The sequence below is a fragment of the Gnatocerus cornutus genome, unplaced genomic scaffold, assembly GCF_029298725.1.
Source record: "Gnatocerus cornutus isolate USDA-ARS CGAHR unplaced genomic scaffold, icGnaCorn1.1 Chromosome81, whole genome shotgun sequence".
NCBI lineage: Eukaryota > Metazoa > Arthropoda > Insecta > Coleoptera > Tenebrionidae > Gnatocerus > Gnatocerus cornutus.
Genome location: NW_028275372.1, coordinates 329,600 through 339,599, shown reverse-complemented (window position 1 = coordinate 339,599; position 10,000 = coordinate 329,600). Strand labels below are relative to the sequence as shown.

Below are 10,000 nucleotides of genomic sequence, written 5' to 3'. Positions count from 1 at the left end.
CCTGCAGTTCACAAGTTGACGCGCAATTAGCTGCGTTCTTCATCGACCCACGAGCCAAGTGATCCACCGTTCAGGGTAATCTTTTTAAAATTTAAACGCTCGTTCCACAAGAACCCCGATCATGCCGATCGTCCAGCTGTCTATACACGTCTTGCAAAAATTTTTGCGTACGTGCGTACATCCGAAACGAAAATGATCTTCGTGGTTCCGAAACGTGCCACGTCTAAAATTTCGGTGTTGTGGTATGGATATTTATGATTCTCGCTCTTAATTGTCTTTCGTCCGTACTTTCTCGTCTGAAAGGGAACGCGATCGTCGGTCTCAGTTTTACGCGTACGAAAAAATTAAAAAAAATATTAACCCAAACACAAATTTGTATCCGCGCACCGAAAAAGAAGCACTTTTCTTTTTCACGCGGTCTCCGCTTTTACACGCAAAGTACGAGCATGTATGTGTGAAGATGGGACATGTTCGATACGATTTTAATTAGGAATTTGCCAATTTCCTTTTTCTCAGCAATAATTTTAATAAATAATGCTGCTTTCTCTCATAAACTACATTTTCGGTAGTTTTCCTTTATTGTGTCTTTCATTTAGTGTGCGTGTGTCAAGCACTTTAAAAAGTGTGACGAAGAGACGGTTTTTGATCGATCGGAATCAACACATCATTACATCATCGTACTCGTTATGAAAAAGCGAATTAGTATCCGCCGTAAGCGAAAAGAGATTTTCGCGGGCGGTCTTTGTGTTCGTGTTTCAATTTTCTTTCTATATTTTTTCGTCGCCAAACCGAAGACAGATCGTGAATTTTGACGAAAAAATCTATAGACGTGCCAGACTGAGCGTCTAACATAAAATCCTCAAGTTTACCGTTCTATATCGTGACTTAATGACGATTGACGGTGTATATAATTTTGAAATGGTGCAGTCGTACGCTCCGTAAAGAGAATTTTACCGTTTCTAACGAAATCACTTTACCACATCTACCAAAAACATTAAAAAAGCAAGGTGTGATGTGTGTGTGATCGCTCGTTTAACGGCGCTTTCAAAAAACTCTTTGAAGCGTCTAACGACGAACATCATTCACGCGAATCGTAAAATCGGGAGCGTTTCTCGCCGGTCCCGTAGTCGGGCGTAAATCATTTAAAACCCACGGAGTCGTAACCTAATTCGACACCTGCGATTTTCTTCTTTCTCGACTACTCTGCTACATCCTCTCCGTGTGTCCGAAAAAAGAGGACTTCTAACGTCTTTCGACTTTCGCGGTGGAGTTCACAACTTTCCGCGATCCGGTCGAAAAACCGAAAGCGTCCCTCCTTTTTTCCATCATTGGAAAAGATCGAGAGATAGTACAAAAAAAATCAAAAAATCTAGGTACCCGAAGAAACAGCCGTATGCCCGAGCGAATTCGGTTTTTCTCGTTCAAAAAAGGTGAAAAACTCGATCGCAAGGACCGGCGCTGCGGGCCAGCGTAACGCTATTGTTTTTCCGAATATGTACGATTCGTAGTTCAAAACGTCGTACACACGGTGTTTCAAAAAGAAACAAGCAACGGCACGACAAAAGATCGTGCCGTCGACTCCATGTCATCGACGACGGTGTTGTAAAAACATAAAGTGTACATCGACACGATCAAATAAAAATGCATAATAATAAATTATACATATGTCAAAATTCGTGTGTACGAGGACACGTTAATGATCCTTCCGCAGGTTCACCTACGGAAACCTTGTTACGACTTTTACTTCCTCTAAATGATCAAGTTTGGTCATCTTCCCAGCGACATCGACGACGTCGAAACGCCATCGCGTACCGGTCCGAAGACCTCACTAAATCATTCAATCGGTAGTAGCGACGGGCGGTGTGTACAAAGGGCAGGGACGTAATCAACGCGAGCTTATGACTCACGCTTACTGGGAATTCCTCGTTCATGGGGAACAATTGCAAGCCCCAATCCCTAGCACGAAGGAGGTTCAGCGGGTTACCCGGACCGCTCGGTCAGGGAGGACACGCTGATTCCTTCAGTGTAGCGCGCGTGCGGCCCAGAACATCTAAGGGCATCACAGACCTGTTATTGCTCAATCTCGTGCGGCTAGAAGCCGCCTGTCCCTCTAAGAAGAATTGTTTGTACGCCGACAGTAAAAACCGCGCACGACCACCGGGCGAACCCAGGATCGACGGGCCTTTGGGATGTCGAAATACGCCTATTTAGCAGGCTAGAGTCTCGTTCGTTATCGGAATTAACCAGACAAATCGCTCCACCAACTAAGAACGGCCATGCACCACCACCCACCGAATCAAGAAAGAGCTCTCAATCTGTCAATCCTTCCGGTGTCCGGGCCTGGTGAGGTTTCCCGTGTTGAGTCAAATTAAGCCGCAGGCTCCACTCCTGGTGGTGCCCTTCCGTCAATTCCTTTAAGTTTCAGCTTTGCAACCATACTTCCCCCGGAACCCAAAAGCTTTGGTTTCCCGGAAGCTGCCCGCCGAGTCATCGGAAGAACGTCGGCGGATCGCTAGCTGGCATCGTTTATGGTTAGAACTAGGGCGGTATCTGATCGCCTTCGAACCTCTAACTTTCGTTCTTGATCAATGAAAGCGTTTTTGGCAAATGCTTTCGCTTCTGTCCGTCTTGCGACGATCCAAGAATTTCACCTCTAACGTCGCAATACGAATGCCCCCATCCGTTCCTATTAATCATTACCTCGGGGTTCCGAAAACCAACAAAATAGAACCGAGGTCCTATTCCATTATTCCATGCACACAGTATTCAGGCGAAGTTTTAGCCTGCTTTAAGCACTCTAATTTGTTCAAAGTAAACGTGCCGGCCCACCTCGACACTCAATGAAGAGCACCGCGGCGGGATTGAGTTGGGCCGCCCTCTCGAGCTAAGCCCACCGGCAGGACGTCCCGCGGCACGCCAGTTGACACCGCGAACGATGAACCGGCGGCGCGGGACACAGATTCGACTACGAGCTTTTTAACCGCAACAACTTTAATATACGCTATTGGAGCTGGAATTACCGCGGCTGCTGGCACCAGACTTGCCCTCCAATTGATCCTCGTTAAAGGGTTTAGAGTGTACTCATTCCGATTACGGGGCCTCGGATGAGTCCCGTATCGTTATTTTTCGTCACTACCTCCCCGTGCCGGGAGTGGGTAATTTGCGCGCCTGCTGCCTTCCTTGGATGTGGTAGCCGTTTCTCAGGCTCCCTCTCCGGAATCGAACCCTGATTCCCCGTTACCCGTTACAACCATGGTAGGCGCAGAACCTACCATCGACAGTTGATAAGGCAGACATTTGAAAGATGCGTCGCCGGTGCGAGACCGTGCGATCAGCGTAAAGTTATTCAGAGTCACCAAGTTGTACGATGACGGAGACCGCCACCGATTGGTTTTGATCTAATAAAAGCGCTCCTTCCGTTTCCGGTTGGAGCTCTGTTTGCATGTATTAGCTCTAGAATTACCACAGTTATCCAAGTAAATGTGGGTACGATCTAAGGAACCATAACTGATTTAATGAGCCTTTCGCGGTTTCACCTTAATTTGGCTTGTACTGAGACATGCATGGCTTAATCTTTGAGACAAGCATATGACTACTGGCAGGATCAACCAGGGAACTGCGTTCTTGTTTTAAAATAAGAGAGTTTTAGTCTTTCTTTCCTTCTAGTCATATAAGCTACAATAATCGTAGAATTTCGGAAAGACACCTGCTGCTCTTATAAAAAACTGAACACTTTCCTATTATTGTTTTGAAGAAAGTGTGCGTGTCTGCGAAACGAAAACCTCGTAAGAAGAGACGTAACGCCACGCGATCTTTCTGGATGGAAAATTTTTCGACATTTTTTTCACATCATCCTTGATTGAATCTCCTGCAACAATTTTATTCTTATTCATCCGTTCTAAGTTGTCGTCGTCGTCGAAATAAATAATTTGTACACACTTCGGGGTACACGTTTGTCAAAATTCATGAAATGCAACGTAACATTTTTACTTTAATAAATTTTTACAGTGCATTCAGATCGACTAAACGAACAACGACGGATGAATTGATTTATGGATTTTTATTTGTTGCGACTCATCGGAGGAGAGAGTGAAGAAAAAATAATCCAATATCATGGTTACGGAATAATTTTCTATGACTTTTTCATCCTTGTTTGAATCTTGCAACAATTAATTTTATTCATCCGTTCTAAGTTGTCGTCGTCGTCGAAATAAATAATTTGTACACATTTCGGTACACGTTTGTCAAAATTCATGAAATGCAAACGTAACATTTTACTTTAATAAATTTTTACAGTGCATTCAGATCGACTAAACGAACAACGACGGATGGATTACTTATTTTTGTTGCGACTCATCGGACGAAAAGTAGAAACATAATCCTCCATTGTAATATAGTTTTTACGGAAAATTTTTCTTTTATTTTATATCCTTGATTGAATGCTGCATTTTATCCGTCTTTTTTTCGTCAAAAACAGAGATCAATGCGATTCATCGGACGAAGAAATAATTTCCCAGTTCAAAATTTAGAGATTTTTGGGCACATCGACTTGAAATTTTATCGTAAAGAAAAAATATCGTCGTCGACAAGCAAAAGTTCAAACATTCTCCATACTCTTCGCTAGATTGAAAGCGACGGTTTATTGTGAGATTTCTCTTTAGAAATATTCACACGTTACGAGTTTATGAAATTTTATTTATTTCAAAATTCTCGCTCGGACTTTAGTGAGTTGACGCATTTGTTAATTTTTGGTCGTTCTGACACGAACACATAAAATCTTTGATTGCATTTGGACCGCTAACATAGAAACGCTCGCCGCATCCGCAATCTCGCTGTGCATGGTCAATGGCAAGATTTGTCATCCCTCAAACGATGGTGGGTCCACAGGGTACACATTCCGGCCATCGTCCCAACTACGGGTAAGTCGCGGTGTACGAGAGGTAACAAGATAATCGGACGCACATAAAATCACATTTCGATCGTACGCTTTTGTCCGCTGCTACATACCACCACTACTATCCCTATATATGCCAGCGCGGCAGCGTTCAGCTCTGAATCACTCGATGCGCGAAACGGTCGAAATCCCATAGCGCGCCGGCCGCTCGCTATGGGCGAGGGGTCGGGTAAATCGGTCTGATCGCTCGGTGCAAAAGTCCGTTTGGGTACTTAGAGACGGAATTTTAAAATTCTGATTTCGCAGATCAATTTCAAGGGTCATTAGGACTCGAATGCCGTTAACGGTGTTTTGAAAAAAATATTTTTTACGTTTTTACGGCATTTCGACCGAACACCTCAGTTCCGACTTCGGACTTAGAATAATTTTCATCAAAATTTCGAACGCCTCAGTTTCCAGAGGGTTTTAGATCCCGTTTAGTTAGGGGTTTGAAATTATCACAGCCACCCTTGTTTGGTGTTAGTTCGACCGTAACTTTTGTTCGTTTGCATTTAATTTCGATTTTTCTGGGACTTTTGGTCAATGTAAATTTATCAACCGCTACACTTCCGACTTCGGACTTAGACGAATGAGCGCCGAACGCTACAGTTTCGACTTCGGACTTAGAAAAATTTCGCTCGACCGCCACAGTTTCGAATTGGACTTAGAAAAATTTCGGTCGAACGCCTCAGTTTCGAATCGGACTTAGAAAAATTTTGGTCGACCGCTACAGTTTCGACTTCGGACTTAGAAAAATTTCGTTCGAACGCTACAGTTTCGACTTCGGACTTGGAAAAATTTCGCTCGACCGCCACAGTTCCAACATGAGACTTAGAAAAATTTTTATCAAAAATTCGAACACCTCAGTTTCGACTACGGACTTAGAAAAATTTCGCTCGACCGCCACAGTTCCTATTTCGGACTTAGAAAAATTTTCATCAAAATTTCGAACGCCTCAGTTTCCAGAGGGTTTTAGATCCCGTTTAATTAGAAGCTTGAAATTATAAAATCTACCTTCTATCGATGTTAGTTCGACCCAAACATTTGTTCGTTTGCATTTAATTTCGATTTTTCTCGTACTTTTGGTCAATGTAAATTTGTCAACCGCTACACTTCCGACTTCGGACTTAGACGAATGAGCGCCGAACGCTACAGTTTCGACTTCGGACTTAGAAAAATTTCGTTCGAACGCTACAGTTTCGACTTCGGACTTGGAAAAATTTCGCTCGACCGCCACAGTTCCAACATGAGACTTAGAAAAATTTTTATCAAAAATTCGAACACCTCAGTTTCGACTACGGACTTAGAAAAATTTCGCTCGACCGCCACAGTTCCTATTTCGGACTTAGAAAAATTTTCATCAAAATTTCGAACGCCTCAGTTTCCAGAGGGTTTTAGATCCCGTTTAATTAGGAGCTTGAAATTATAAAATCTACCTTCTATCGATGCTAGTTCGACCCAAACATTTGTTCGTTTGGATTTAATTTCGATTTTTCTCGGACTTTTGGTCTTTGTTAATTTTGTCCTTTCGAAACTGTAACGTTCAATGTGAACGCTTCAGTTCCGAATAAATTCTCGAAACTGTAACGTTCAAAGTGAACGCCTCAGTTCCGAATAGATTCTCGAAACTGTAGCGTTCAATGTGAACGCTTCAGTTCCGAATAGATTCTCGAAACTGTAGCGTTCAATGTGAACGCTTCAGTTCCGAATAGATTCTCGAAACTGTAGCGTTCAATGTGAACGCTTCAGTTCCGACTTTGGACTTGGAATAATTTTCATCAAAATTCGAACGCCACAGTTTCGAAAGGGTTTTAGATCCCGTTTAGTTAGGGACTTAAAATTATGACATCCACTTTCGATTAATGTTAGTTCGGTCCGAACTTTTGTTCGTTTTCATTTAATTTCGATTTTTCTCGGACATTTAGACTATGCGAATTTTAGATTTTTCAAGCTGTAGCGTTTGGCGAGAACGCCGCAGTTACGGACAGGTTTTGTGTCAGACTTTCAATAATCTGAAAAAACTCCGAAAAAAGAAAATAATTAGTGTTTTCATGGTTGCATAACAATTTAAAATTCATGCACAAAAATAATCCATCTATATTTCCGTTATTCAAGAATGCAAAGGAAAGACGAAAGTTCGGCAACAATTAGTTTAAGCGGTTGCATAACCATTCAAACGTTATGCTTAAACACAATCCATTTACGATATATAATAAAAATAAAGCTTTATTATCAACTTTGAAGTCCATTCTATTGCTGATCTTTAGACCTATAGATTAGGTCAAGATGTCAAATGTCAAAAAACAACTACAGGTTCCTGTATTTGTAGCAATGCTGGCGCCATCTGTAGAACAGTTACCTAAACTTGAAAGTCAAAAAAATTACAGCTTTCTGTAACTATTAATGTTGGTATCGCCACCTGTTAGTCGAAAACATAATTTAGTGGCGCCATCTATATGACAGGTCTGGAACTTCACAAATGTCAAAAATTACTGGTTTTTACTTTATTTACATATTTTTTTTGAAATTTGGCGCCCATTTTGACCCAAAAGTGGCGCCATCTATGTGTCAGGTCTGGAACTTCATAAATGTCAAAAATTACAAGATTCTGGGTTCATTTACGTATTTTTCTTGAATTTTAAGCATAATTTGACCTGACCTGACCCTAAAATGGCGTCATCTATGTGTCAGGTCTGGAACTTCAGAAATGTCAAAAATTACTGTTTTTTCCTTTATTTTACATATTGTTTTTGAATTTCGGCGCCTATTTTGACTCAAAAATGGCGCCATCTAAATGACAGGTCTGGAACTTCAGAAATGTCAAAAATTACAAGATTCTGGGAAGATTCTGGGTTAATTTACGTATTTTTCTTGAATTTTAAGCATAATTTGACCTGACCTGACCCTAAAATGGCGTCATCTATGTGTCAGGTCTGGAACTTCAGAAATGTCAAAAATTACTGTTTTTTCCTTTATTTTACATATTGTTTTTGAATTTCGGCGCCTATTTTGACTCAAAAATGGCGCCATCTAAATGACAGGTCTGGAACTTCAGAAATGTCAAAAATTACAAGATTCTGGGAAGATTCTGGGTTAATTTACGTATTTTTCTTGAATTTTAAGCATAATTTGACCTGACCTGACCCTAAAATGGCGCCATCTATGTGTCAGGTCTGGAACTTCAGAAATGTCAAAAATTACTGTTTTTTCCTTTATTTTACATATTGTTTTTGAATTTTGGCGCCTATTTTGACTCAAAAATGGCGCCATCTATATGACAGGTCTGGAACTTCAGAAATGTCAAAAATTACAAGATTCTGGGTTAATTTACGTATTTTTTTTGAATGTTAAGCATAATTTGACCTGACCTGACCCTAAAATGGCGCCATCTATGTGTCAGGTCTGGAACTTCAGAAATGTCAAAAATTACTGTTTTTTCCTTTATTTTACATATTGTTTTTGAATTTTGGCGCCTATTTTGACTCAAAAATGGCGCCATCTATGTGACAGGTCTGGAACTTCACAAATGTCAAAAATTACAAGATTCTGGGAAGATTCTGGGTTAATTTACGTATTTTTCTTGAATTTTAAGCATAATTTGACCTGACCTGACCCTAAAATGGCGCCATCTATGTGTCAGGTCTGGAACTTCAGAAATGTCAAAAATTACTGTTTTTTCCTTTATTTTACATATTGTTTTTGAATTTTGGCGCCTATTTTGACTCAAAAATGGCGCCATCTATATGACAGGTCTGGAACTTCAGAAATGTCAAAAATTACAAGATTCTGGGTTAATTTACGTATTTTTTTTGAATGTTAAGCATAATTTGACCTGACCTGACCCTAAAATGGCGCCATCTATGTGTCAGGTCTGGAACTTCAGAAATGTCAAAAATTACTGTTTTTTCCTTTATTTTACATATTGTTTTTGAATTTTGGCGCCTATTTTGACTCAAAAATGGCGCCATCTATGTGACAGGTCTGGAACTTCACAAATGTCAAAAATTACTGTTTTTTCCTATATTTTACATATTGTTTTTGAATTTTGGCGCCTATTTTAACTCAAAAATGGCGCCATCTATATGACAGGTCTGGAACTTCAGAAATGTCAAAAATTACAAGATTCTGGGTTAATTTACGTATTTTTCTTGAATCTTAAGCATAATTTGACCTGACCTGACCCTAAAATGGCGTCATCTATGTGTCAGGTCTGGAACTTCAGAAATGTCAAAAATTACTGTTTTTTCCTTTATTTTACATATTGTTTTTGAATTTCGGCGCCTATTTTGACTCAAAAATGGCGCCATCTAAATGACAGGTCTGGAACTTCAGAAATGTCAAAAATTACAAGATTCTGGGAAGATTCTGGGTTAATTTACGTATTTTTCTTGAATTTTAAGCATAATTTGACCTGACCTGACCCTAAAATGGCGCCATCTATGTGTCAGGTCTGGAACTTCAGAAATGTCAAAAATTACTGTTTTTTCCTTTATTTTACATATTGTTTTTGAATTTTGGCGCCTATTTTGACTCAAAAATGGCGCCATCTATATGACAGGTCTGGAACTTCAGAAATGTCAAAAATTACAAGATTCTGGGTTAATTTACGTATTTTTTTTGAATGTTAAGCATAATTTGACCTGACCTGACCCTAAAATGGCGCCATCTATGTGTCAGGTCTGGAACTTCATAAATGTCAAAAATTACTGTTTTTTCCTTTATTTTACATATTGTTTTTGAATTTTGGCGCCTATTTTGACTCAAAAATGGCGCCATCTATATGACAGGTCTGGAACTTCACAAATGTCAAAAATTACAAGATTCTGGGTTAATTTACGTATTTTTCTTGAATTTTAAGCATAATTTGACCTAACTGACCCTAAAATGGCGCCATCTATGTGTCAGGTCTGGAACTTCATAAATGTCAAAAATTACTGTTTTTCCTATATTTTACATATTGTTTTTGAATTTTGGCGCCTATTTTGACTCAAAAATGGCGCCATCTATGTGACAGGTCTGGAACTTCACAAATGTCAAAAATTACTGTTTTTTCCTATATTTTACATA

The 10,000-nt window shown here is 40.1% G+C and overlaps 2 non-coding genes across 2 annotated transcripts in view; both read right to left on the bottom strand.

The window, feature by feature from the left end:
• LOC148166704 (5.8S ribosomal RNA) overlaps positions 1-78 on the bottom strand; it is a 157-nt gene extending 79 nt beyond the window's left edge. The window contains exon 1 of the ribosomal RNA XR_015770997.1: positions 1-78. This exon is cut by the window's left edge and continues 79 nt beyond it. This is a non-coding gene — a ribosomal RNA (5.8S ribosomal RNA).
• A 1,616-nt stretch (positions 79-1,694) lies between these two features.
• Positions 1,695-3,615, bottom strand: LOC148166703 (small subunit ribosomal RNA). Its single transcript, XR_015770992.1, has one exon. It is a non-coding gene; the product is annotated as a small subunit ribosomal RNA (ribosomal RNA).
• Between the last annotated feature and the right edge of the window lie 6,385 nt (positions 3,616-10,000).